Genomic DNA, 25,474 nt, shown 5'->3' on the forward strand with positions numbered 1-25,474 from the left:
GCTCACTTTTCTTTAGGGGATGGCAGGGGGTTTATGAGACAGATGTCCTGTTACTGGTTGGTCCCCAGCAAGGTCCTTCTGCCCAGTGTCCTTCCAGTCAACACACGGAGACCGAGTTCCATACAGAAGGAAAAGAAAGCTTCATTCTTGGATCAAAGAGTGGAGAGATGCGACCTCCAGGGTCCCTGCTCTCCCAGAAAGCCTGTTGGCCCAGCTGCTTTAGGGGTCGCGGCCACCAGGAGAGGGCGGGGTTCGCCGGGTTCAGGCGCAGGCGCGTTGCGAGACTGGGGGACGCGGTGCCCCGCGCAGCGTCTCTGCACACGGCCCTGCCGGCGCTGCCATTCCCCACGAGGACTCTGGCCTGAAGTGTCGGTGCGAGGCTTCTGCAGGCGGCCAGTGAAACTAGACTAAGCACAAAGGGAAAAAAAAAAGGTTAGACTTCATTTTATCACCCAGCTTGTGTTTTTATTTCCCTGGAATTATTAACGGGCTTCCCCGGTGACAGAACTAGGCTGACCAGGCGATTCCTGAGTGACTGGTTTGAGGCTCCATTCCTGAGAGCGCCGAAACTGGGATGGAGTTCGGCCTGGGTTTGGTGACGTGGGACTTAGCCTCAGAGATTCCATTCGGGCCCTGGCGTCTTGTGGGTTGAATTGGAGCTGTAGCCGCCAGCCTGCACCACAGTCGCAGCAACACCAGATCCCAGCCGTGTCTGTGACCAGCAGTTCACGGCAACGCCGGATCCTTAACCCACTGAGCGAGGCCAGGGATCAAACCCGTGTCCTCATGGATGCTAGTCGGATTCCTTTCCACTGAGCCACACCGGGAACTCCCTTCTTGTTTTTTAAACAACAGTTATACAAAGATGGGGTGGGGGGTGTGTGCAGAGGGCAGGAAAGTACAGCTGCAGAGCTTCCCTGATTCCTACTGTTTTAAGTCCAATTCCATGGCCTTCTTTTTGATTCTTCAAGTTCCAAGATCTCCTCTCCATTCATTCCCTTCCTTCATGAATTTGCCAGAACAAACTTCTGTAAACTTGAGCCCAAATAGCCCATCTAATGTGATCTGAATGTGTGAGTGTTAGCTCTGTGGCATGTTGGTTTCTTCCTCTGTTATAATGAGACTGTTCACTTCTACTTGATAGGCTGGTTAAGGATTCAAAATATAATGACCTAGTGCAAGGACAGTATGTTTTATATATAAAACAGTATGTTTTATATTGAGGATCCATGGATGGGCTTCTAGGAGTCAGTGAATCTCCCAGAATTTATCATCTGAATTGTGTTTATGTGTGGGCGTGTGCATGTGCAATTACTTAGTTTAATTTTTTGAGAAGAAAAACATTTTGAAGAGATTCTCGAAGCGGTCCCTGGCCCACACTTATGTGAAGCCCCCCTCCCCATCGCCAGCCCTGGACCGTGAGCACTGTGAGGTCCAGAACAAGTGTGTCTTGTTTCCTTCTCTGCCCCATCTCCCAGCACGATGCCTGACAGTGAATACATTAGCCACTCCACAGATACTTGGTGAATGAAGAAAAGATGAACCTCAAGTGCCTTGAGCTTTGGCTTTCTTTCCTGTAAACTTGGAGAGTTGGCAGAATTGTCTGTGAAGTTCATTTCCAGAGAAGTGAAATGACCGGGAGAGCTCCAGGGCTCCAGCCTGTATACCCGGGCTCTGGTATCTACAGCACACAGGTCTGTCTCTTCCACTTGGTCCGAGGTCTTCTACTCTTGTTGAACGTCTGGTTTCTCGGCGAGTTGTTGCCAGGTATGACTGAGGTGGGCACGTGTCAGGAAGGCAGGTGCAGGGTGATGGCTGATGGGAGATGGCAGGTTTAGGGAGAGGGTGTTGTCTTCTTTCACCCTCTCCAAGGATGTGGCCTCCTACTCGACGTGGCTGATCTCTCATCCCCATGCGATCAGATCACTCTTACTCTAGAAATGAGATGCCTTTGCGTTCTTTATTCTTTTCCTTTCCTTTATTTTCTTTTATATGTTTTTATGGGTACACCCACAGTATATGGAAGTAACCTGGTCAGGGATTGAATCTGACCCACAGCTGGGGCAATGCTCAATCCTTGCCCAGTGTGCCAGGCCACAGATGGAAACTGTGCTTCCACAGCAACCTGCTACAGTCAGATTCTTAACCCACTGCGCCAAAGAGGGAACTCTGAGAGGCCTTCGTTTTCTACTGATCATGGTGGCAAAGATGATACAGAGCCCAGAGCTGGAGTGTGTGTGAAGGGGGCACACTCATGCCCTCTTGGTATCATTAAAAGCAGGTAAGACTCTGAAGGGAGGATAATGTCACAGTCTGGATCAACATTTTTTATTTTTTTTTAATTTTTTTTTATTTTTAGGGCCGCACCTGCAGCATATGGAAGTTCTCAGGTTAGGGGTCACATCGGAGCAGCAGCTGCCAGCCTACACCACAGCCACGGCAATGTTGGATCCTTAACCCACTGAGTGAGGCCAGGGATGGAGCCGGTATCTTCATGGATACTAGCCAAGTTCGTTACTACTGAGCCACAATGGGAACTCCTGGATCAGCATTTTAAAGGTGCATGCATTTTCATTTTCCAAAAAAAAAAAAAAAAAAAATCAATTCCTATTTTAAAAAATTCTGTTTCACTTTCAAAATTTTAAGTAATTCTATTTAGAGGATATTTCCTTAAGGAAATTGTATCAGCACAGAGTTTAGATAAATCAAATCAAATAATATATCTAATCTAACACTAATCCTAACTAGGAATTTAAAAATTGCAAGCAAAGAGTTCCCGTTGTGGTGCAGCAGAAGCAAATCCAACTAGTAACTGTGAGGTTGCTGTTTGATCCCTGGCCTCGCTCAGTGGGTTAAGGATCCAGCGTTGCCGTGAGCTGTGTTGTAGGTCACAGACGCGGCTTGGATCCTGTGTTGCTGTGGCTGTGGTGTAGTTCGGCAGCTGTAGCTGCATTTCTAGCCCCAGCCTGGGAGTTTCCGTGTGCCAAGTGTGGCCCTAAAAAGAAAAAAAAAAAAAAAATTGCAAGCAAGAAGTGGTCACAAACATTGCACTTTTTATGGAGGAGCCCAAGTCTGTCAGCTACAGCTTCCTGAGTGTTCTCAGTTGGTTTTAGATTAATCACAGAGCACCCAGTGATAGGTATGGATCATTGTCCTTGGAGGAAGCAATTTTGGCTTTGTGGTTGCCTAGTTTTATCCTCCATTATTACATAGGGAGAAATGTCTGCGTGATTACTTCCTGTTCTCTAGCCAGCCATTGCCCACAAATTCCAGGCTTACTCAAAATAAGCAATCTAAACACACCAGGTATATTCTGCTAAAAGCATTTTAGTGACAAGGTCTCCCTGGTCTCTTTCTGCTAGTAAATACCACTAGCCTATTTTCAAGGAAGTCTGGCAGAGGCCATTCACTTCCAGGTATTTCCTGGCTGTGAAGGAGGGAGTCATGGACTGTTGTAATTCCTTCCTTCCAAGAAACAGTCTGAGGAGTACAAAAAGTAGTATAGAAGAGGGTGGTGAATACCGTATCTTCATGGTGAGTCTTAAATGTAATTCTCAAAATTTTGAAAAGCATAGTTCTTATAAAAGGGAAACAGCAGAATGAAAAAGCTGGTCCAAAGGTGGATATAAGAAACTGGAGGAAAGAAAAGTATATCTATGTGTGAGTGGGTCACTTTGTGGTACAGCAGAAACTGGCCCAACATGGTAAACCAACTATATTTTAATAAAAAAAAAAGAAAGAAACTGGAGGAAATCAGTGTTTCTCTTAGGGCTCACTATTGCGGGCTCACTATGTTTGCAATACCTATGACATATCTGAGTGAAGAGGTCAATCAGGCAGTCAGGTATAGAATCTTAAAACTTAGGAAGGAATGGAGCAGAGACATACATTCATAAGTCAGCATCACTTAGATGGTATTTATTGTCCTGGAAATGAGGGAGTCCCCTTGTGGCTCAGTGGAAGTGAATCCGACTAGGATCCCTGAGGATGGGGGTTTGATCGCTAGCCTCGATCAGTGGTTAAGGATCCCACGTTGCTGTGAACTGTGGTGTAGGTCACAGATGCAGCTCCGATCCTGAGTTGCTGTGGCTGTGGTGTAGACTGGCAGCTGCAGTTCCGATTCGACCCCTGGCCTGGGAACTTCCATATGCTGTGGGTGTGGCCCCAAGAAAAAAAAGGTAAATAAATAAATAAGTAAATAAATAAAATCCTGAAAATGAATGAGATTAGCTAGGAAGTTGGTTGATTTAAGATATTTTTATCTATGGGAACATTGTAGGGCTCTTTGAAGGGATTGCATGAAAATAGTGAAAACATATTTATGATTTTTTTGTGGAGTGAAAAAAACACAGCTCAGAGAGTATAATTCAGTATGATGCAATTCTTTTTGGCCATCAAAAAGTCAGGTGTGGAGTTCTTGTTGTGGCTCAGCAGAAATGAATCCGACTACGAACCATGAGGTTGAAGGTTTGATTCTTGGCCTTCCTCAGTGGGTTAAGGATGCTGTGTTGCCGTGAGCTGTGGTGTAGGTTGCAGACATGGCTCAGATCTGGCATTGCTGTGGCTGTGGCATAGGCCGGTGGCTACAGCTCCGATTGGACCCCTAGCCTGGGAACCTCCATATGCCACAGGTGCGGCCCTAAAAAGACAAAAGACAAAAGACAAAAGACAAAAAAAAAAAAGTCAGGTGTAATGGTAAACTTGGGCGAACTATTCACCCATTGTTTATGCTTTGGTTAGTATTACTATTACTAGTCTGAGAATTCTTTCTCAATTGCCAGAGAATTAACAAAGCCAAGAGCTATACTTATAATGCCTTGTATTATAGCTTAGAATGCCTTGCATTTAACTCACGTGTTAAGATTTAAAAAGCACTTTTGAAAAGCACTTCTGTATATGTATTTCAAGTAGTCCTCCAGAATACCTTCTTAGCTGGAGAGACATATTCTTTTTTTTTTTTTTTTTTTTTGTCTTTTTGCTATTTCTTGGGCCGCTCCCGCGGCATATGGAGGTTCCCAGGCTAGGGGTTGAATTGGAGCTGCAGCCTCCAGCCTATGCCAGTGCCACAGCAATGCGGGATCCAAGCCGAGTCTGCAACCTACACCACAGCTCACGGCAACGCCAGGTCATTAACCCACTGAGCAAGGGCAGGGACCGAACCCACAACCTCATGGTTCCTTGTCGAATTCATTAACCACTGCGCCACGACGGGAACTCTGGCAATGCCAGATCCTTAACCCACTGATCAAGGCCAGGGATCGAACCCGCATCCTCATGGATGCTCGTTGGATTTGTTTCTGCTGAGCCACAATGGGAACTCCAAGATCTCTCTTTGATATTACTGAATTTTACATATTCTAACTTTTTCTGAGACTGGATGACAAATGCCCTGTCTCATTGTTCTTATAGATTTGTTAGAAGGTGGGCATATTTAATCATATCCTCCAAACTGGGGAGGAATTTGAGGCTGAAAAAATGAAGCAGGCGACTCCCTAAAGTGCAATTATGAAGTTTATTGTGGGCACCTCACATACAGACTGGGTGTGGTGGGTGCAGACCCAGAGGCATTTGCAGCTGCACTCCAAGCCATTGAAAGGGTTCAGCAGGATTTAGAAGGGCCAAAGCTGAAAAAAGAGTCTTGACGACCAAGTGAGAAGTGTGTCTGCCCCAACAGGTACCGGGGTTTTTCTCTTCCCCCCTGGGGGCGGGGGGTGTCTCATGACCATTAACCATCTGTGCAGCAAAGGCATTTGGCCAGTTTTCATATCAGATGAGACAAGGGTAAAAGCTGATACAGAACTTAACCTGGTGTGGGCGCATTCCTTGTGAGTAGGTTAGAGCTCAGTCATGCAGAAGGGGAGGGCGTAGGATGAAGCTGAGAGAATGGAGTCAGCGTGGTTCAGCCACACGTAGGTACAGTGGTGTCTTGTCTCCTGATTGCCAGTTCAGAAAAGACAGTTACCTCTCTGAGCCTTAGGTTGCTCATCCGTAAAATAGAATAGTAATAATAATAATAATAATTATATCAGGAGTTCCCATTGTGGCTCAGTGGTTAACGAACCCAGTTGGTATCCGTGGGGAGATGGGTTTGATCCCTGGCTTTGCTCAGTGGGTTAAGGATCTGGTGTTGCTGTGAGCTGTAGTGTAGGTTGCAGACTCGGCTCAGATCCTGTGTTGCTGTGGCTGTGGTGTAGGCCTGCAGCTGCAGCTCCAATTCAACCCCTAGTCTGGGAACCTCCAAATGCCACAGGTGCGGCCCTAAAAAAAAAAACAAAAAACCCAAAAGACAATAATAATAATAGTATCAATGTTGTAGGGCTGTTGGGAAGATGTACATGAGGCATTTTGTGTTTGGCACAGAGCAAGCATTCAGTAAGTATTTATGGAATGAATGGATGGCATGTAAACAAAAGCAAATAAATAACCCCAATAAATGTTAGTTAATCCAGTTGACATTTATCTGTGAAGCACTGGCAAGTTGTTCTTGTACTTGTTTGAAAACTCAGTTTTCTTAATTGTCTACCCTCCTTAATTTGGTGAACTGCTCTTGGCCAGTCTGAATAATTAAAGTGGATTTCAGAGAGCTTTACAAGCTTGGTGGCCTTGGGTGACTCTGGATCCCCTGAAATTGCTGACTAGGTAAAAATGAACTCAGGATCCCAGGAGGCTTGCTCGCTCGTGTTAAGCTTACTGATTTTTGTGTGAAGCTTATCGATGCTTACTGATTTTTATGATTCTCATATTCTTAAGGAAAATATGTGATATTTAGCACTTCTGTCCTGTAAATGTGGTATTTTTGTCCTACCTACTTGCCTGGCCAAATCCCATCAAGATATGATTTAAGGACACAAAGTTTATAAAGAAGGAAGCTCCTTCTGGATGAAATGCCAAGGGTGCGTTGAAAGATACAAAGCAAATCATTCAGGTTTCTCAAACCTTCTTTCCACCATCTAAAACCGTGCTCCAGTCTCAAACTGCCACTCAAAACTGTGTGACCTTGGGAGGTTACAATTTCTCTGAATCTCCAGGGGCTGGAGGGGAGGGGATCATGGGGGTTATTGTTTAGTGGGTACACAGTTTCAGTTTAGAATGATGAGATGAGTTCTAGAGATGAATAGTGGTGACTTTTGTACAACAATGGGAATGAATGTATTTAATGCCACTGAACGGCACATTACAAATGTTAAAATAGTAAATTTTGCTATGTCTATTTTACTGCAATTAACAAAAAAAGAAAAAACAACAACACAAACTTTTGGCTTCTGAAGCACTAATTCATTCAACAAATATTTATTGAACGTTAATATGTGCCAGGACACAGTGCTGAGTGTTAAGGACTGTTATGAGCAAGTCAGTTCTTTCTTCCCAGAGCTAACCTCACTGTTTAAGAGGGGACAGGCATTAAAAAGGAGCCATGGAAATGAAAATGTAATTCAAAAGTCAGCCCGTTAACATAGAACCTTTCTGTTACCCGTTGTGCTAGACCCGAGTGGCATCTCTGGGCCCTTTCTTCTGTGATTCTGTTACTTTCAGGATCACAGGGAATGTTTTGTTTAGTCTCCACTATAGCGGGGTGGGGGTTAGGGTGGTGGGGTCTGGGGACATTCAGGAATGTAGAGTCAGGTCATGTGACTCCCTGCTCAAAACCCACCTATGAGGTTTCATCACAGCTCTGATCTCCTTTTCCATCCCTTCCTCCCTCCTTTAAAAGAATGGTTATAGCTGGTCTGTCATCTGCCCTCCTTTAGCCTTGACTTCCCAGGTGTTAGAACTTGAACTGGTATATCTTTTGGGAGAGACTTAATTCTACCCATTGCAGATGTTACTTTGTTTATTTTTTTACCTCCCTCCCTCCTTCTCACTAGGTGGCAAGGCCTGGTCCTCTTTTGTCCTAGCTTCTAGCCCCAGTGGCAGGAAAGGTGCTTCATATACAAGACAACTGGTCAAAAACAGTTTATTGAATTAATATATGAGTGTTCAGTATGGATTCAAAATATTTGGGGGAGAGTTCTGGCATTGACACATCTCTGACTCTCCTCGCCCCAACAGTTTGGGATGGGATCCCTGGAGAACAGCAGTGACCTTGTAAAAGCCTAGGAAGAAATGGTCACCTAGGGATTTTTGAAAATTTTTCAACCAGAGCAAGAAATACCTTGTAGCAGTTGATGCATTGTTATTAGTCTTTCAAGAGCAAGGAGTAGTGTCAGGGATGTGGTGTTTGAATATGACAAACTGCGTTTGTACCAAAAAGAAATGAAACCTGCAGAGAGATTTAACATCTCCACTTGATCTGTAATTAATATGGGAAAAATAATAAAATTATTATTTTTTACATGTCACATTTGCAGAAAGAAAGGATATCAGAAGTGTCATTGTTAATACAGGTTTTAAAATTGTTGGCCTCAATACCATGCCCCACCCATATCTGAGTTGAATTATCTGGTCTTGGTCCTCCCGCATAAGGGTTTTGGCCGTTACACCTCAGGGTTATCGTTACCGTCACTCTGCTGACCTGCCAGTCTTATCAACAAGCCTGATGTAGTTCAGAACAGAAAGAAACAGCGATTTAACTGGTAACAGTTCTCAACTAGCAGAACCTCAAGTTCAATAACGTTTATAATATCTCCAGCTCTTGTGAGGACATGTGATGAAACCATTTATTTTCCCCCCGTGGGGCTTGTTGTGTGAATTTACCTTAAATGATGTAAGGCAGTAGGATCGGAGTATTTGGAAATAAGGACCTGATTTAGAACCCTCCTTGTGTCCTCTACCAGCTGCTGTGACCTTGGGCGGGACCCTCAACCATTCTGAACATCTGTCTCTTTGTCTGTAGAGGGCTAATATCTGCTATTCAGATTAAGCTAGGGATGAAATGAGTCCTAGTCCAGTGTTTACAAAGGGATCAAGTAATTTTTTTGTCGGGGAGAGGCCTCAGAGTGAGGTGGGGCTGTTACTGTTCTGAATGTCTTTTGGAATCGATTCATTAAAATTATGCAAGATGGGCTACTATCCCAGAAGTTTTCTGTTTGATTTAAACCCTTTTGGCAAATACAAGGAGCATGAAAGAAGGCAATAAGGGGTAATTACCTCTTATTGCCACCTGGTAGCTGTATCTTGCCTTCCGTGTCATTTAGGTATCAAGGGGTATAAGAATAAAGTACTGGAAGGAATCTAATATCTCTCAGGCATAGACAGACACATTCTGACGCTGCATTCCTTTCATACTCCGACTACATATCTCATGGCAGCATTAATGGTATACATGGACAATCAAAGTGCATGTTAAAACTTTTCTTAAAAAATAGCATTGGTGATTATTGCAAATTACCGAGGTATCACTGGTGTTAAGACAGTGGTCCACAGGCCAGTCCTGTCCTCACCAGCTCTGTGTACTGGGCCTGATCGCTTTACCTCTCAGAGCCGCAACATACTCATCTGTGAAATGGGAATGACACTAGGATCCACTTTTTAGGGCTGTTGTGAGGTTTAGATGAGCTCACACAAGTGAGCCCAGTACAGATGTTAGCCCTCATTTCAACCAAGGTTCCCCCCACTTCTGTTTTGTGCCCCTGGAGCAAGCTTTTCAACAATGGTTTATTTTGCTTACTAAATATATATACATGAAAAAAAAATCAGAACCTGAAACTGACTTTGCAGTAGGCAGTTGTCTTGACCTTTGCCCTAAGGGCCATTGCACAGAGTCACCATTGAACAGAACCACTACTTGGGATAAGCTTAGTCTTTTGGGGTGTAGGAACTACGGCCTTTGCAGTGCCAGACACTTTTTTGAATGTGAGGCGTGAAGCTGATGTTACCTGTATGGGTGACCTTTGCTTCACCACTTCACTGCCCACCAAATGGCACATAGGTTGTTGTCACATTTCTTTTTAAAAACGGAGTCCTTTTGTCAAGAGTCACTAAGAGTGCGTTTTCTTTTCGTCTCTCTGGGCTCATATTGGAGCTAAAGTAAAATGTTTTCAATTAATTTTAATGGACGATGAAGTCACTGCAAACCACATGAGCCAGAAACGTGTACTGTGGGCACCCCTGTCTTTTAGTCATTGTCTTTTGCTTTGCCATCCCAGGGAGGGGCTGTATTTTCCAAAGTGTGTCTGTGTGGTGGAGAGGGAGGGATTAGTTCTAGGGGACACCCATGCTGCAGTGGTTGAGAAAGTTGGGAAACACTGGCTTAAACAGACTTTTTTTTGGGGGGGGGCCCACACCTGCAGCATGTGGAAGTTCCCAGGTCAGGGATTGAACCTATACCACAGTAGCAGCCTGAGCTGCTGCAGTGACAATGTTGGATTCTTAACCTTCTGCACCACAAGGAAACTCCCAGACTGGCTTTTTAAATTAACAAGTTCATTCATATAAATACTCATTTCATTTATTTATTTTCCACAGGCTTATCAAGTGCCCCTTTTGTTCATCATTGTTCACACAATGGGGATAGTATAGTGAGCTAGACTTGATTCCTGATTTCTGAGAGGTTAAAATCCAATAACAATGGCTGCAGGACTTCTCAGAACCTTCATTAACTGAACATGCCTAATTTGCTCAGAAAGGAATGGGATACCTTGCATTTTCTGCCCTGCAAACTTTTTTTTTTTTTTTTTTAAGAAGAAATAGCTTTTGAGTGTAGTATTCCTTGGAACATGCCTTTTTGAAATTCTTGGGTGGGGAGAGTGGCTGCTATAATGTGGGCCCCATAACCACCCCCAAACTTTTGCTGTGCCCAGAGATGATGAGAATATGTCAGCAGTGGCAAGGTCATATCTTAGTAGGCATCCCCATCCTCCTTCCCATCCGCAAGACCCATTCAAGTGCCAGAGGGAATGTTACAGGTATGAGTGAGGAAATAATAATAGAAGTAGCAATAGTGACATTTGTTAGCACTTAATATCTGTCCAGCCTTAGGCTAAGTGCTCGTTTCCTTAAAATATGCCAGTGATAGCTGGCATTCACCGAGTATTTACCTTGTGCACTTCGCCTGAATCAATGTATTTAATTCTTGCAAAGACTCTATGAGGTTACTACTTCATTATCTCTACTTGACAGGTGAGGAAACAGAGGCACAGAGAGATGAAGGATTCTTCTCAAGGCACTCAGCTGGGAAGCGGCAGAGCCAAGGTACATAGAACTCCACAGCCCATTACTCTTTCACAGCCCAGGGGTTGTCAACGGATAGTCCTTTTGTCACTAGGGGACAGTTGGCAATGTCTGAAGACATTTGGAGCATGGGAGATGCTACTGGCATCTAGTGGGTGAGGTTGAAGGATGCTGCTCAACACCCTCTAGTGCACAGGACAGCTCCCACAGCAGAGGATTATCAGCCCCCAATGTCATTGGTGCCAAGGTTGAAAAACCCTCTTTAGCCAATGCATTAGCAGGCTTTAGTTCTCCTTGAGTACCTCACAATTTAGCGGGGAGCTGTGATTCTAATGCAAGCCAAGAGATGTGCTGCAGAAGGGGCATAAATCACCTTTATGGGCTTCATTCAGGCCTTTTTATTTCTTTATAAACTCTTTATTGCCACAGCCACCTCACTGCTAACCCCACTCAGGGCCATTTCCCAGCCAAGGGAAGCTACTCTGGCCAGACCCCAGCCTGACCTCTGGGACCTCCTGGTGGCTTCCGGAGAAACTCCAGGCTCCTCAGAGACCCTGCCAAGCCCTTCCCCATCTGGCCTTCCCCTACCCCAAGGCAGCCTCAGGTTCTTTTCCCCCCACTCCCCCGCATGCTCTGCTCACTCGTAATACAGTCATTGCTCCCTATTTGCGATGCTGTCCTTGCGGCAGCCCCTGGTGTCCGGCACAGGCTGCCCTCTCTGTCTGGAGCCCTCCTCCTTCTTTGTGTGCATTGTGAACTCTACTCACCCTTTAAGAGGGTGCTTGGAGGTCCCCTAGAAAGAGCGAACCACAGGGTCTTTTGTGCTTTGAGCTCTTGGACATAACCCCAAGATTCACAGTTATAACTTATTGAATTTTTTTTTCCTTTTTTTGTCTTTTTAGGGCCGCACTCCTGGCATATGGAGGTTCCCAGGCGAGGGTTTGAATCGGAGCTGTAGCTGCCAGCCTATGCCACAGCCACAGCAAGGCCACAGCCATAGCAACGTGGGATCTGAGCCGCGTCTGTGGCCTACACCACAGTTCATGGCAGTGCCGGTTCCTTGACTCACTGAGAGAGGCCAGGGATCGAACCTGTGTCCTCATGGATGCTAGTCAGATTTGTTTCTGCTGAGCCTATAGCTTATTGATGTAAAGATCTCCCCTGTCCATTCAATCTGTCTGGCCTTTGACCTTTGGCTTCTCAGCCTATTAAATGCCCTGGAGGGTTTGTTTAAAAAACAAAAAAACAAAAAACAGGAGGGAGTTCCCATCATGGCTCAGTGGTTAACAAACCCCACTAGCATCGATGAGGATGCGGGTTCAATCCCTGACCTCGCTCAGTGGGTTAGGGATCTGGCGTTACCGTGAGCTGTGGTGTAGGTTGTGGATGCGACTCAGATCCCGAGTTGCTGTGGCTGTGGTGTAGGCCGGTGGCTATAGCTCTGATTTAATTCCTAGCCTGGGAACCTCCATATGCTGCTGGTACGGCCCTAAAAGACAAAAAAAAAAAAAAAAAAAAAAAATACAGCCTTCCGCACTGGATTTGGACATAGTAGATCTAGGATGAAGTTCCCATCCTTACCCTTGTTTGCTGGGGCTTTGAAGGTAAGGTTAACGTACCTTTACCTATTGGGATCTGGCTCTGTGGGCTCCACAGGGTGGCTGTGAGAGGGAAGGTTGTGATTCCTGGGGAGTGTTGGTAATTTTAGGCTGGTGTAGAACGGATGCAGGAGGGCCGAAGGTTGGATGTGGGGAGTGTCTGTGCAGAGGCTCTTGCAGCGTGGAAATGAGGGAACATGGGTTTGAGCATGGAGCGGGAGAAGAGGAGCGTGTATACGTGTTGACTTGGACAGGTGAACCACTGACTGGCTACGGGGGGGCTGAGATGAGTGGGTCAGAAACAGCACCCCGTTTCCAGCCAGGGCTCTGGAAAGCTGGTGCTCCTGGCAGAATTAGAGGATTCTGGGAAGAGTTCCTCTCCCACGCTAGGTGGGGGAACCCTATGCTGGGACCCACTGAGTTTGGGAACTGGGAAGGTCACCCAAGAGGAAACACAGGGGACCAAGGGGAACATTGAGAGAGAAAAAAAACTGGAGAAGAATCTTTGGAAACACATTTTTTGAGGCCCTATGATGTGCCATCTCATTAATTTGAAGAATTATGTCATACGCCGGGTATTGGGCATGAAGTGATGGACTGGACAAGTGTGATTCCTGCCCTCATGGAGCTTCCCTGTATTGTAGAAGGCAGAAGAAATGTGACAGACATTTCATGTAATTAAGATTTAAGAGTTCCTGTTATGGCTCAGTAGGTTAAGAACCTGACGTGTCCATGAGGATGCAGATTCGATCCCTGGCCCCGCTCAGTGGGTTAAGGATCCAGTGCTGCCACAAGCTGTGGCATAAGTCATGGACGCGGCTTGGATCTGGCATGGATGTGGTTGTGGTGTAGGCTGGCAGCTGCAGCTCTGATTTGCTCCTTAGTCTGGGAACTTAAAGGATTAAGTGCTCCAAAATAAACCAAGGTGAAAGATAAGATGCAGCCTGTCCTAAGTTGGGTTTCTCAGAAGCAGAGTCTGAGATGCAGATTCCTGAGTAAGTGATGTGTTGTGTGGATGCTCTCAGGAGAAAGGGCAGCGAAGGCGGCTGCCTGAATATGTGGTTTCAGGAGACATCCAGCTGTGACTTGATCCCACAGGAGCTCTGGAGTAGGAGCTGCATCACAGACACTGTCCTGCCCAGAGAGCTGTCACTGGCTGAGAGAAGGACATAAATTCTAAGGTATTTTCAAGCTGAGGCAGCCCCCTTCAGCCAAGGATGCCCCTCTGGAGAAGGAGTGAGTGTGAGCCAGGAGTGGCCAATACAGCAGCGGGGAGAGGGGTCCAACAGGCTGGTAATAGGGGCCTGGGGAGGGGGACACAGACACAATTTGCTCGCTGGTGGTTGGGGAAGGCTTTCTATGTGCTGTTGTTTAAGCTAAGACCCAAGGGTTGAAAGCTGTTCTGGGAGAAAGCCTGAGGGCCCCATGCTGCGGGTGGAGGATAGGCAAGGCTCAGCATTAGGAACAGAGGAAACAGCACCATATTAGTCCTGATGGAAGAGTGAATGTGTGTGTGGCTAGACTTTGAGCCAAGGCAAGAGTGGCCCAACACGAGGTCACAAGATGGCTGGCGCCTTATGAACCACAATGAGGAGTGTGGATTTTATGCTTTGAGCAACAGGAGCCTTTGGAGGGGTTTTAGGTGAGCATTTGCCAAGACCTAAATTATGTTTTAAGATCTTTCTGGCTGCTGTGCAGAAAATGGATTACGGTGGGGCAACAGTGGAAACCCATTGTGCCAAACACCTGATAGGCATTCATGCAAATCCCACAATTGAGCCCCATTTTACGGAGGTGGTAACTGAGACCCAGAGAGGGCAGGCAAGCTGCCGAGGGACACACAGCTAGCAAGTAGGCAGAGCTGGGATTTGATTCCAGGTGGTGTTGATGCGAAGCCTGGTACCATAGGAGCATGCTGTTTCCTTAGGGCCTGCCTTGTTCTTTATCACGTCCCAGCACCGTTCAGCTCAGGGTAGGCGCTCAGTAAATGTCTGTGGAGTAGAAGAGTGTGGGAGTGAGTGACTTTCAATAGGAAGGGAAAGAACAGCGGGGGCATGCTGGGTCGGAGAAGCGGAGGGAGGAGGAGGGAGAAGGTGACAGTGGGTGGTGGTCATCAAAATTATGGGGTCCCTGGAGACATGCAGGACCCTAGAAACGGCGCTGGACTTGGCACATAGGAGTCAGGAGTGGCTGGGGCAGGTTCAGGCAGCATGGGGAGGAAGCCAGATTGCAGTGGATTCGGGATGAGACCTGCTCTCCTGATTCAGCCTCAGCAGCCGGGTCTCTCCTCCCTCCGGTGCCAGCCTGGCAGGAACATGTGCTCCCATGTGTGCCACATGCATACAGGTGGGTGGAGGAGGTGGCAGGGAGGATGGGGGACAGAGGCCCAAGTGGCCTCGGGAGCACACAGCCTGAAAAGGAGAGCAGAGCAGTGTGGGCAGCTGCAGGAACATGCGTGTGGTCATCTACCCAGTTGTATGTGGCGGGAGGGGCACAGCGTGGAAGGGGCTCACCTGGGGACAGGGGTGCCCCTCTCTGGAGATGGCAGTGAGAAGGAGTGAGTGAAGGGAGGGAGGAGGTGGTTAGCGGGACACAGGGGCCAACCCCTTGGGGTTTCCCTCAAGGCGAGGTGGAGGCGGTGGCCCATAGGAGCTAATGTTTGTGGAGGGCCTGCTGTGTGCCAAGCACCGCACAAGGTGTGCTGCATCTTCCTGATAGTCTCCGCCTTACAAGGAACATAGAAATAGGATTAATTTCATGTTGGATATGGGGAAACTGAGGCCCAGGTTAAGTCATTTGACCAAGTCAGTTCATCGTGGCACTAATGTGTAACTTGAGATTGGCAGGCTCAAAGCTCACGTCCCAGCCTCTTTTCGGTGCTGCTGCCTTCACTGAAACTTTCTTGTTCAAGTACAAACACCTTCCTAGGAGGGGGGGCTCTGTAGAGCAGATGGTGGTGGTTGTCATGATGCCCTGGATTCTGCCTCAAACAGAAGGCCCCAGAAACCTCAGCTCAAAGATGTTGGATCACAGGGAATTCAATCAAAAGAAGGATACCTGAGGTTGGGGACTTGGGAAAAGATTCCTTTGCCTTTCCGTTGGTTATATTATCCTGAGCATGAAGACGAGAGGCCCAGAGAAGGTAGGGAGCCTGCCTGAAGTCACAGAGGTAATTGTCGATGAGGCCAGGATTGGAACCTGGACAGCTGTATTCTGGAAACTAGAGCCTTCACCAGTAGCCTGCTGGAGCAAGTGGACACTTGCGGTTAAAAGGCACACGTCCGTCCTGGGACGTGTAATGCATGGAGCTCTTCATAGCGATTGCATGAATTTGAGTATGAAGGGCACCTAGTGATCACTTAGGTGTGTGGAACCTGAAAATCAGAGAGGAGTTGTTCCTGCCCAAGGTCACACAGCCAGGCAGCCAGGGAGCTGGGTGAGGAGCCCGAGGACAGATGTCTCTAAAGGGTATGACACTGTGTGTCTCCAGCATGAGGCTCATTTCAGGTGGCGCTTGTCAGCTGATCTCCCTGGCTCTGTCAGCCACGCTGGCTATACCCAGCAGCCAGTCTTTATGGGCATGGACATTTTTATGTCCTTTATTCAGGCAAAACTCATTCCAGAATTTGAGTAACTTTGCATCTGGGGACACGCTTCATGGAGCCCCGGGCGGCTGAGTTGGCTCTCACTGGGTGACGATGACTCACTTTTATTGCCCCGTCGCTTTCAAGCCTGTGCCCGCTGCAGATAACCTTGCAGGAGGCTGCAGCTGCCCTGGAAGGTAGCCACTCCTGACACTCTCCCCCCTCACCCGCTCTGCAGCAAAGGTGGCCTCCAGTCTTCGCACCCTGTGCTCCCCTCAAGTTCCCTTCTACCCACCTTCCTGGTATCTGCAATCTGTCCCCTTGGGGAAGAAAACTTGCCACCATTTGGGCCCAGGATGAGTAACTGGTACTTAGAAGGAAAATAAAGATGCTAAACATGTCCACACATTTGTCTGAGTTGCACCCGTGTTCTTTCAGACCCTGATTTCACATGGCCCACAGCGTTCCCACTTGCTCTTTCGAGCACCGTTTCCCACACTTCATAAGGTGGATGTGGCTGGGAGCAGGAGAGACTCAGAATGGGCCCCTGGGCTCTGAGGCACCAGATGATAAAGCTAAGCAGACGGAAGAAAAGGTGACCTCCCCTCCCCCGCCATGGATGGTGATGCTGTGACCCAGATATTGGGAGACAGCCTTGATTTCAGCCCTTCTTGAGGCATCTCATTTGTCAAAGCTGCCTTGGTGGGGATCTGGTTCTGATAGTGCCTTTTCACCTACGGTTGTTTATTCATTTGACAAACCAGTAATGAGCCCTCCAGGTTCTTGCTGGAGATGCTGCTGGGAACAGGACACACAGGTGCCAACTGTCATGGAGCTTTTACTGTCCTGTGGGGGAGATAATTCCTACTTGATAATACCAGTTGTTCCTGAATTTCACTTGTGACAAGTGTATGTACAAGAGAGTGTGTGTGTGTATATGTAATAATATGTAATTTTTTTTATAATATTCCTTTTTTTTAATAATGATTTTTCCCATATAGTCTGTATACAGTGTTCTGTCAGTTTTCAACTGTACAGCAAAGTGATCCAGTCACTCACACACACACACACACTTACATATATATTCTTTTTCTCACATTATCCTTCACCATGTTCTATCACAAGTGACTAGATAGAGTTCCCTGTGCGACACAGCAGGATCTCATTGCTTATAAGAGTGGGGGTATATAAATGGGGGACGTAACACAAGTTGGAGGGGTCTTCAGGGAGAGTGTCTTCTTCCCAACTCACCGCCCCCCGAGGGACGGCTCTGGGCGGCTCCCTAACCCTGCTTTTCTTTGCAGTGGAGACAAATAGAGAGAAGCCCACAGAGTGAAGGCAGCTGTGGTGGTTTAACCCATCCGATTGGCTCCCCAGTTGCTGTTTGCTGTGGGTTAGCCTGTTAAGTGAGCACACTTGTAATTCTGGGACCTGCTTGGTCGTCAGGTAGAAGGCATCCCAGCTAGAAACGGATGGCACTGGAGTTGTCTGTGTGTTTCTATCGACTGCCTGTCCATCATCCATCTACCAACCCACTCAATGATCTACCTATTTTATCTTCCTAATACTTTCTCCCCCTACTTTTTTTTTTTAGTATAAATCAAACCTGAATGCTGGTAGACTGTAGGCCAGGGTTATTCAAACTTGGTTGATATCTTGGGCAAGATAATTCTTTGTTATCCAGGGGGCTGTTCAATGCGTTGTAGGGTGATGGACTCTAGCTCCTCAATAGGATAGCAGTACCCCAACTCCACAATTGCCCCCCACTGTTGAGAACGCCTGACATAGGCTGTTAACCCCCAACTACCACCCCAGGCCACTGGTCTCACACTTGGCCTCCTTTCCCACTGGTTACCCCCAGCTGTCATTCCCTTGCCTAGTTTCAAACCCTTCCTGTTCACAGGAAGACCCTGGAGCTCCAAATGGGGGTCATGTTCCACTGGGCTGGGGACAGAGCCAAGCCTGGTGCCTGACTCATCTACACATGCTACCTCCTGTCCTGGGCCACCTCCCTGGGAATGTCCCCCAGGATTTATGCTCCTCTAAGACTTTTCCAGGCTGCTCTTCTCCCCAGCCCCATGCCCTCTCACAATTGTCCTCTCCAGGGAGTTGTCATCCCCCCCACCTCCTGGTAACGTTCTTCAGAAATGATATGGCTCTAGAGACTCTAAAAGGAGTTGATGTGACCCCATGGAGTTCTCAAGAGAGAATTAATTGTCCTATTAGAATTACAGTCACAGAACTTAACAGGACTGAGAGAAGAAACCCATATTTCTTGGCAGGGGACATCTCTGCTTTGGGGCTTCCTTTAGCCGGGTCTTTTGGATAACATCCAGACCATCTTCTTCCCGCTCCCCTCCCCCTGAAGCCCCTCCTTGACCACACACTTAATTACTAAACTAGATGACCACCTGCCAGGCTCTGCTCTAAGTACTGGGAGTCAGAAGTATCCCTGCATTTGTGATGCTTTAACTCTGCTGGATGACTGCCTGTTTCATTTTGTTGATTATAAAATGCTCTTGATTTTAAGATGCACCACTAATTTAAGAGTGGCCTTTTAGTAGTAAGAGGAAAGGAAGGCATGAAGGAAGGAAATAAGAAAGTAGTCTATATTAAATTTACATACTTGAGATAAGAAGTTTCAGAATCATGAAAATATGATCAACTTTGTTTTTTCTGGGGAGAGGGGACTGAAGAAATATGCCCATATTTGTTGAAATGCAACATATTTAGTAACACTATCTCCAAAGTCAAGTAGATGGGGCTTCATGAAAGTAGGTATGTTATTATTATTACTATTTTTGTCTTTTTAGGGCCGCACCCACAGCACATGGAGGTTCCCAGGCTAGGGGTCGAATTGGAGCTGTAGCCGCCGGCCTGCGCCACAGCCACAACAACGCGGGATCCAAGCCACATCTGTGACTTACACCACAGCGCATAGCAACGCCAGATCCTTAACCCACTGAGTGAGGTCAGGGATTGAGCCTGTGTCCTTATGGATGCTAGTCAGATTGGTTTCTGCTGAGCCATGAGGGGAACTCCATGTAAAATATAGTTGTATCTTTAGGATTCCCATTGTACTATTTTCCTGTGGCTGTGGTAACAAATTAGCACAGACTTAGTGGCTTAAAACACCACAAGTTAATACCTTACAGTTCTGGTCAGAAGTCCAAAGTGAGTCTCATGGGGACTACAGTCAAGGTGTCAGCAGGGCTGTGTTCCTTCTGGAGGCTCCAGGGAAGGAGCTGTTTCCTTGTCTTTTCCAGATTCTAGAGGCTTCCTCCATTCCTTCGCTCATAGCCCCTTCTTCCATCTTCAAAGTGCATCACCCCAACCTCTGCCTCCCTCATCGCCTCTCCTTTTACTGACCTTCCCACCTTCCTCTTATAAGGACCTTTGTGATTACTTTTTGTCCACCTGGATAATCCAGGCTAATCTCCCATCTCTGGATCCTTACTTAACTACGTTTGCTAAATCCCTGTGCCACATAAGGTAACCTCTTTACAGGTTCCAGGGATTAGGATGTGAACATCTTGGGGGGTGACATTATTCTCTTATTCGGGGGGTGGGCACCACACCCACGGCAGAAAAAATTTTTTTACGCATACTCAAAAGATCTCTTACTGGTGAGGCAGTTCTCTCATACAGAAGATGGGAATAGGGAAGGAATAAATACCAAACCAGGAGTTGGGACACCTACCTGGAACTGTAAAGGGGACCAGAGATTTTGAACCAAGAATCAGGGTACAAAGTCTAACAACAAAACATTGCATTCAAAATAGAGTTCTCAGATATCTAGGACGTCTGGCCACCATTGACCCCACCTGCAAGCACATCTTTTCAGTTCTCTCTTTGGACATTTCCCAGTTGTCCTTCTTCTTTCCATCCCTATGGCTACCCACCTGCTCAAGCCACCATTAAGCCTCACGTGGATGACTCCAGGGGTCTCCTAACAGGTCTCTGCTACCACCCAGCAGCTCAAGGGGTCTTTGTTAAACACACACGGCTCATGTCAGCCCCCTGTGGACAGTCTCCTATGAGGCTTCATTGCTGTCAGGACAATGTTCAGACATGTAAGCATGGCCCCCAGAGCCCTATGTGATCTGGCCTCTAACCTAAGTCTTCTCTACTGCCATCCTGCCAGTGGATGCTGTCTCCAGCCCCTCTATTTTCCCCCACATTTCCTCTTCCAGAGACTATCAGGCTAAACCTCTCCTCATCAGGGGCTCCTTGGACCACCACGGAGGTTCTCCCTAGCCCAACACAGACTCAACTTTGCCATTAATTGTTACTTTCAATCAATCTGTCCACCTTGCTGGGCTTTAAGCTCCATGAAGGGGGGCCTTGTCTCTAGCACCTCGTTCAGTGCCTGACACATGGCAAACCGTCAACACAGTCACTGTATGTGAGACCATTGAGTCCTGATTTCAGCTGACTCTGTGAAATAGAGTGTCATTCATCCTCTGGGCACTTCAGCTGCCTCATCTACGGAAGTGGGTGTAGAGCTATATTTTATACTCATCACAGGTATTTTCAGTTTTCTTTTACCTATCTGTCTATCTATCTACCTATCTATCTATCCATCTGGCTAATCTCTCTCTCTCACTCTTCTCACTCTACCTGTCTCTACCTCATCTATTCTCTCTTATCTATCAAGATATCTCCGCCCATCATTCCTTTTTTTTTAAAATTTTTTGTCTTTTTAGGGCCACACCCAAGGCATATGGAAGTTCCCAGGGTAAGAGTCAAATCAGAGATGTAGCTGCTGGCCTATATCACAGCCACAGCCACAGCAACTTGGTATCCGAGCCATGTCTGTGTCCTACACCACAGCTCACGGCAACACCAGATCCTTAACCCACTGAGCAAGGCCAGGGATCAAACCCATGTCCTCATGGATGCTAGTTGGATTAGTTACCTCTGAGCCATGATGGGAACTTTGCCCATCTATTCTTGAGAAGCACAGGTGAATGGATTGTCTGAGAGACAGTTTTAGAAGGAAAGAGTTCAGAAATTAGAGATGCCTGGCTTGGGATGGTGATTCTACTACTTTATTCAGTGTGACTTGAGGGCAGTTACTTAACCTATCTGAGCCTCACTTCACTCATCTGTAAAAATGGTGATACTTCTAGTACCAGCAGAGTTCAATGGAATGTGTCTGTAAAGGGCAGAGCCAGGACAGAGTAGCTGCTTTAAAATTAGTATTCCTATTATTAAAACACATTTGACATGATAAAGTCCATTACAAATGCTTTTCCTCTTCCAGAGACTTGTTGATGGGCCATGCAATGTGGTTCACTTCCTATTACCCCAAACCCCATCTCTCCATCAGTTCAGCACTTGTTCTGTTCCGGAAACTTGGCAGGTAGTGTGTGCAGTTATTTTCAGAGGAACGAGTGGGTAAAATCGGCAGCATTTCCCCCGGAGTGTCTGTGCCCGGGGTGTATGAGTTTATGGTGCATCTGCTTTGTGTATAAAAGCCTTGTCCTCCCCCAAAAACCCCTCCCCATGGAGGCAGAGCAAGTGGGCACCTAGGCCACTTCTTACATTCCCATTCCCTGCAGGGGGAGGGCTTGCTGACCAGCCTGCCTAGTTGGCAGGAAAAACGTTAAGGATGGCTTTGCTTTCAGACCACTGGATGGGCAGAGGAAGCAGTCCCCACTGGGGAGGGTCACAGGCTTTGGAGGGACTTGAGAGCAGATTTTAGGAGATTCTTTCCCAACGTGCAGTCCAACCTGAGATGATGATGAAAATGATAGTGGTGATGACATTGGATAATGGGGTGTTGTGGTATCCACTCCTCCTGACTCAGCTCACGATACCCAAGTGGGATCACTTTAACATATCACATATGGGTCGGGGAGGGAGTGAATTCCTTGTTGCCCTGCTGGGTGTCCATAGGTTGCCTTGGGTCTTAACAGTTGTCAGGGGTGGGGAGGTGTGTGCTTTTGCACATACACTTAGCAGGAATGAAGACCTAGACCATAGGACAGATGCCTCTCCAGCCCTAGAGATTAGCTGAGCAGGGGTGGTCAGCAGGAGAGCCTCTGGTCTAGCAGAGGTCTTGAGATCCAAGGGGTCTCTCTTAGCACTGTGTCTTGGCACTGTCTCTTGGCTTCTCACCTGGCATTTCCTGAGCATTGGTCGCACTCAAAACCACACTTGGTTCAGGGCCTCTGGTGCTGGATCACCTCTCTCCTTTCTGCCTCTCCTTCCTGCTCCGTCCCTCTCACCTCCCACCCCAGTCCTGCCTACCTTCTTGTCACTCACAGTAGTCTTTATGGCAGATCAAGATGATCGTCTCTGACCATTAACAGCAGAGCCACAGAAAGTTAGTTCCTCTTTCCTTAAGGGCAGGGAGGGTTCAAACTTCACAAAACACAAATCTTCTAATTTCGACTTTCTGTACTCCAGAGCTGAGTTTTCATAATTAAACAACTGAACAGGTTGAATCATCACCCAAACCTTTTTTCGAGGCTATGTCTTTGTTTTGCAGGAGAGACAAGGCTCGGAGGGGGAAAAATGCCCAATTCAGCATGTGGTTACTAGGTAGCTGAGTTAGGATCTGAACGTTGGCAGCCTGATGCCAAAGCCTGTCGGTTTAACCACTGTGCTTGCCTGCCTCCTCAGTGGCCTTGAGCAGATGAGCCTCTCTAACTTCCGGTTGCCCTACTGTTCCACGGAGAGAACACCTGTCTTGCAGAGCAGTAATAACGGCAGTCGTAATAGTGATGGTGATGGTGATGCCGACACTTGCATATTGTTTTCTATTCGCGAGCTCCTAAGCATCTTTTATGTGTTGCTGCAACAGTCCTCTAAATCGGTGCACTGATTGCAGGATTAAAGATGATGAGTGCAAAGCAGTTAAAACAGTACCTGGCACACAGTGGGCTGCATATGGGGGGGGGTCGTCATATTATTATTGTTATTAATGGAGACATGAAGTGAAACTGGTCTTGGGTCTGAGAGGCCTCATGAAAGCACTGCCTTGATCAACGCCAGCTCCTATGTTTTGGAAGCTTTTCTAGCATATTCTCTCCAACTTGGCTGTTGCATTCTCTTGGCATCTTCCAAAAGATAGGCATTCCCAGACAGTTAGCAGAGAGGAATTATTTTTCTTTTCAAAGAATTCCACTCTCCCCTTTGGCCGCCATATCCCTCCCTGTGTTGGGGAACAGAGCCTCTGAGGACAGCATGAATCTGGGGCAGGGCCAGAGGGTCACTGCTTCTCATAATGAAGGACCCAGGTGCTTCTCGATGGAGGAACCAGGAAGAACCAATCCCCGGGAGAGAGAGAGCAGCCAGAATGGTCCAGCCTCCTGCTTCAGGCCCCAGAGCCCTGAACACGTGAGCAACAGGCCTCTTTCCCCAAAGTGAGGTGCAGGCCCCCTTCTGCAGGGGAATCTGGCTCCGGGGAGGCAGCATCCCACTGGTCTCTTGAGAGCCAGCTGGCGCACTGGGACCAGCTACAGAATTGAGTTCTGTTTCCTTAGGATTGGGTGGGAGGGAATCTGGGCCTCCAAGGAAATGGAATAATAATAGTGACGTTGACGAGGACAACAGTAATAGCAGCAGCTACTATTTAATGCGTGTCAGACGGTTTGTCAGGCACTTTACAGTCATTGTCGGATTTAACTCTTACAACGACCCCGAGAGGTAGGCATCCTTCCCCCATTTTACAGGTGGGGAAATAGAAGCATATGTGCCTCAATGGACGCTGTGCCCGAGATCATGCAGGCACCAAGTAGCCAAGTGCGGATCCCAACCCAGGTTGAATGATGACAAGCTGGGGTTCTCACTGTTAAACTACATGGATTTCGAGGGTGTAGTGCCCTCCAATATGTGGCAGCTGCTGAGAGTAGGGGCTCTGCATCTTGCCACCTGGGTTCAAATCAGGTCTCCCACTTTCTGGCTGCGTCACTATGGGCAGTTTGTATAACTGGGCCCCAGTTTCCTCATTTGGAAAATGGGGGCAATGACGGTAATAACAGTGCTTCCTCATACATCGGTATCATGAGATTAAATGAGACAGTACTTGTAATACTCAGAGTCTTGGAAAATAAATACGTTTCACGACTTGACACTGTTGACCTCTGGGGCTGGATCATCATCTTTGTTGTCAGGGGCTGGCCCATACACTGTAGGATGCTGAGCAGCATACTTGATCTCTATCCACTAGATGCTGCAGCACCTCCTACTCCCAGTTGTGACAACCAGAAGTGTCTCCAGTATTGACAGATGTCCACTGAAGGGGAAGAAATTGCCCTCATTTGAGAATCACTGGCATATTGTAAGTGCCCAACGCACGATGGACATTTGGTGATTATTATTCTGACTAGACCTTAAGCTACCACAAAGCTGGCCTGCTGGGGAGGTCCTTCAGCCCTTTGCCAGGAGAAAGCTTCTTGAGGAAATGGGGAGCTGCTTCCTGGCTGGAACTGTGAGAAGACAACCATCTCAGACAAAGAGCTGTACTATTTTTTGGGGGGTATTTTCTGCACTAAGAAGTTTATTTTTTCTTATTACTCAATAAAGAGCTGTGCTTTCTCTTTGGCGATAATAAACAATTTTTTGTCTCCAGTTCCCTTTGCGGGGGACCATTTAAAAGTACTTGGGTCTTTTGTAGCACCATGATAACCTGTGGGGACTTCCTTTAAAGTAGTTTGGGTCTCCTATCATTTTACTAATTCAGGCAGCAGTAAGTGAGCACCTCTTATTTGCTAGCCTCTTGTAACATAAAGAGGAATAGCTGATACTGTGTAGGCCCGTAAGCATGCCACGCACTGCTAAGTTTCCTACATGTGTCATCACAGTTCATCCTCAAAACACCCTGATTATCATTCATATCTTGCTGATGGGGAAAATGAGGCACAGACGAGCTAAAGCATCTTGTTCATGATAACACAGCCAGCAGGTGATGGAACAGCAGTTCATGCCCAGGTGGGTCTGCCTCCAGGGCCACTGCAGCCATCTGCATTAGACAAAACATCCCATCCTTAGTGAGCTCCCAGCCTGGAAGAGAAGCTGGACAGTGGAGCAGAGGGCAAGGATAAAGGCAAACCCACAAAACTGAGGGTAGAGGGAAGCATCTTGGTCAAACCAACCAACAGAAATCAAACTCAGACGTCCAGTCATCAAGAAATACAGCATGCTTGATATCCATAGGACAAAAAGTATTGTCCA

At 47.1% G+C, this 25,474-nt stretch overlaps 1 long non-coding RNA gene across 1 annotated transcript; it reads left to right on the forward strand.

Annotated features, from left to right (window-relative positions):
- On the forward strand, nucleotides 301-24,840 carry LOC110260132. The gene is made up of 3 exons (XR_002342982.1): nucleotides 301-432; nucleotides 11,059-11,130; nucleotides 24,471-24,840. It is a non-coding gene; the product is annotated as an uncharacterized LOC110260132 (long non-coding RNA).

This window comes from Sus scrofa, chromosome 3 (assembly GCF_000003025.6).
Source record: "Sus scrofa isolate TJ Tabasco breed Duroc chromosome 3, Sscrofa11.1, whole genome shotgun sequence".
Taxonomy (NCBI): domain Eukaryota; kingdom Metazoa; phylum Chordata; class Mammalia; order Artiodactyla; family Suidae; genus Sus; species Sus scrofa.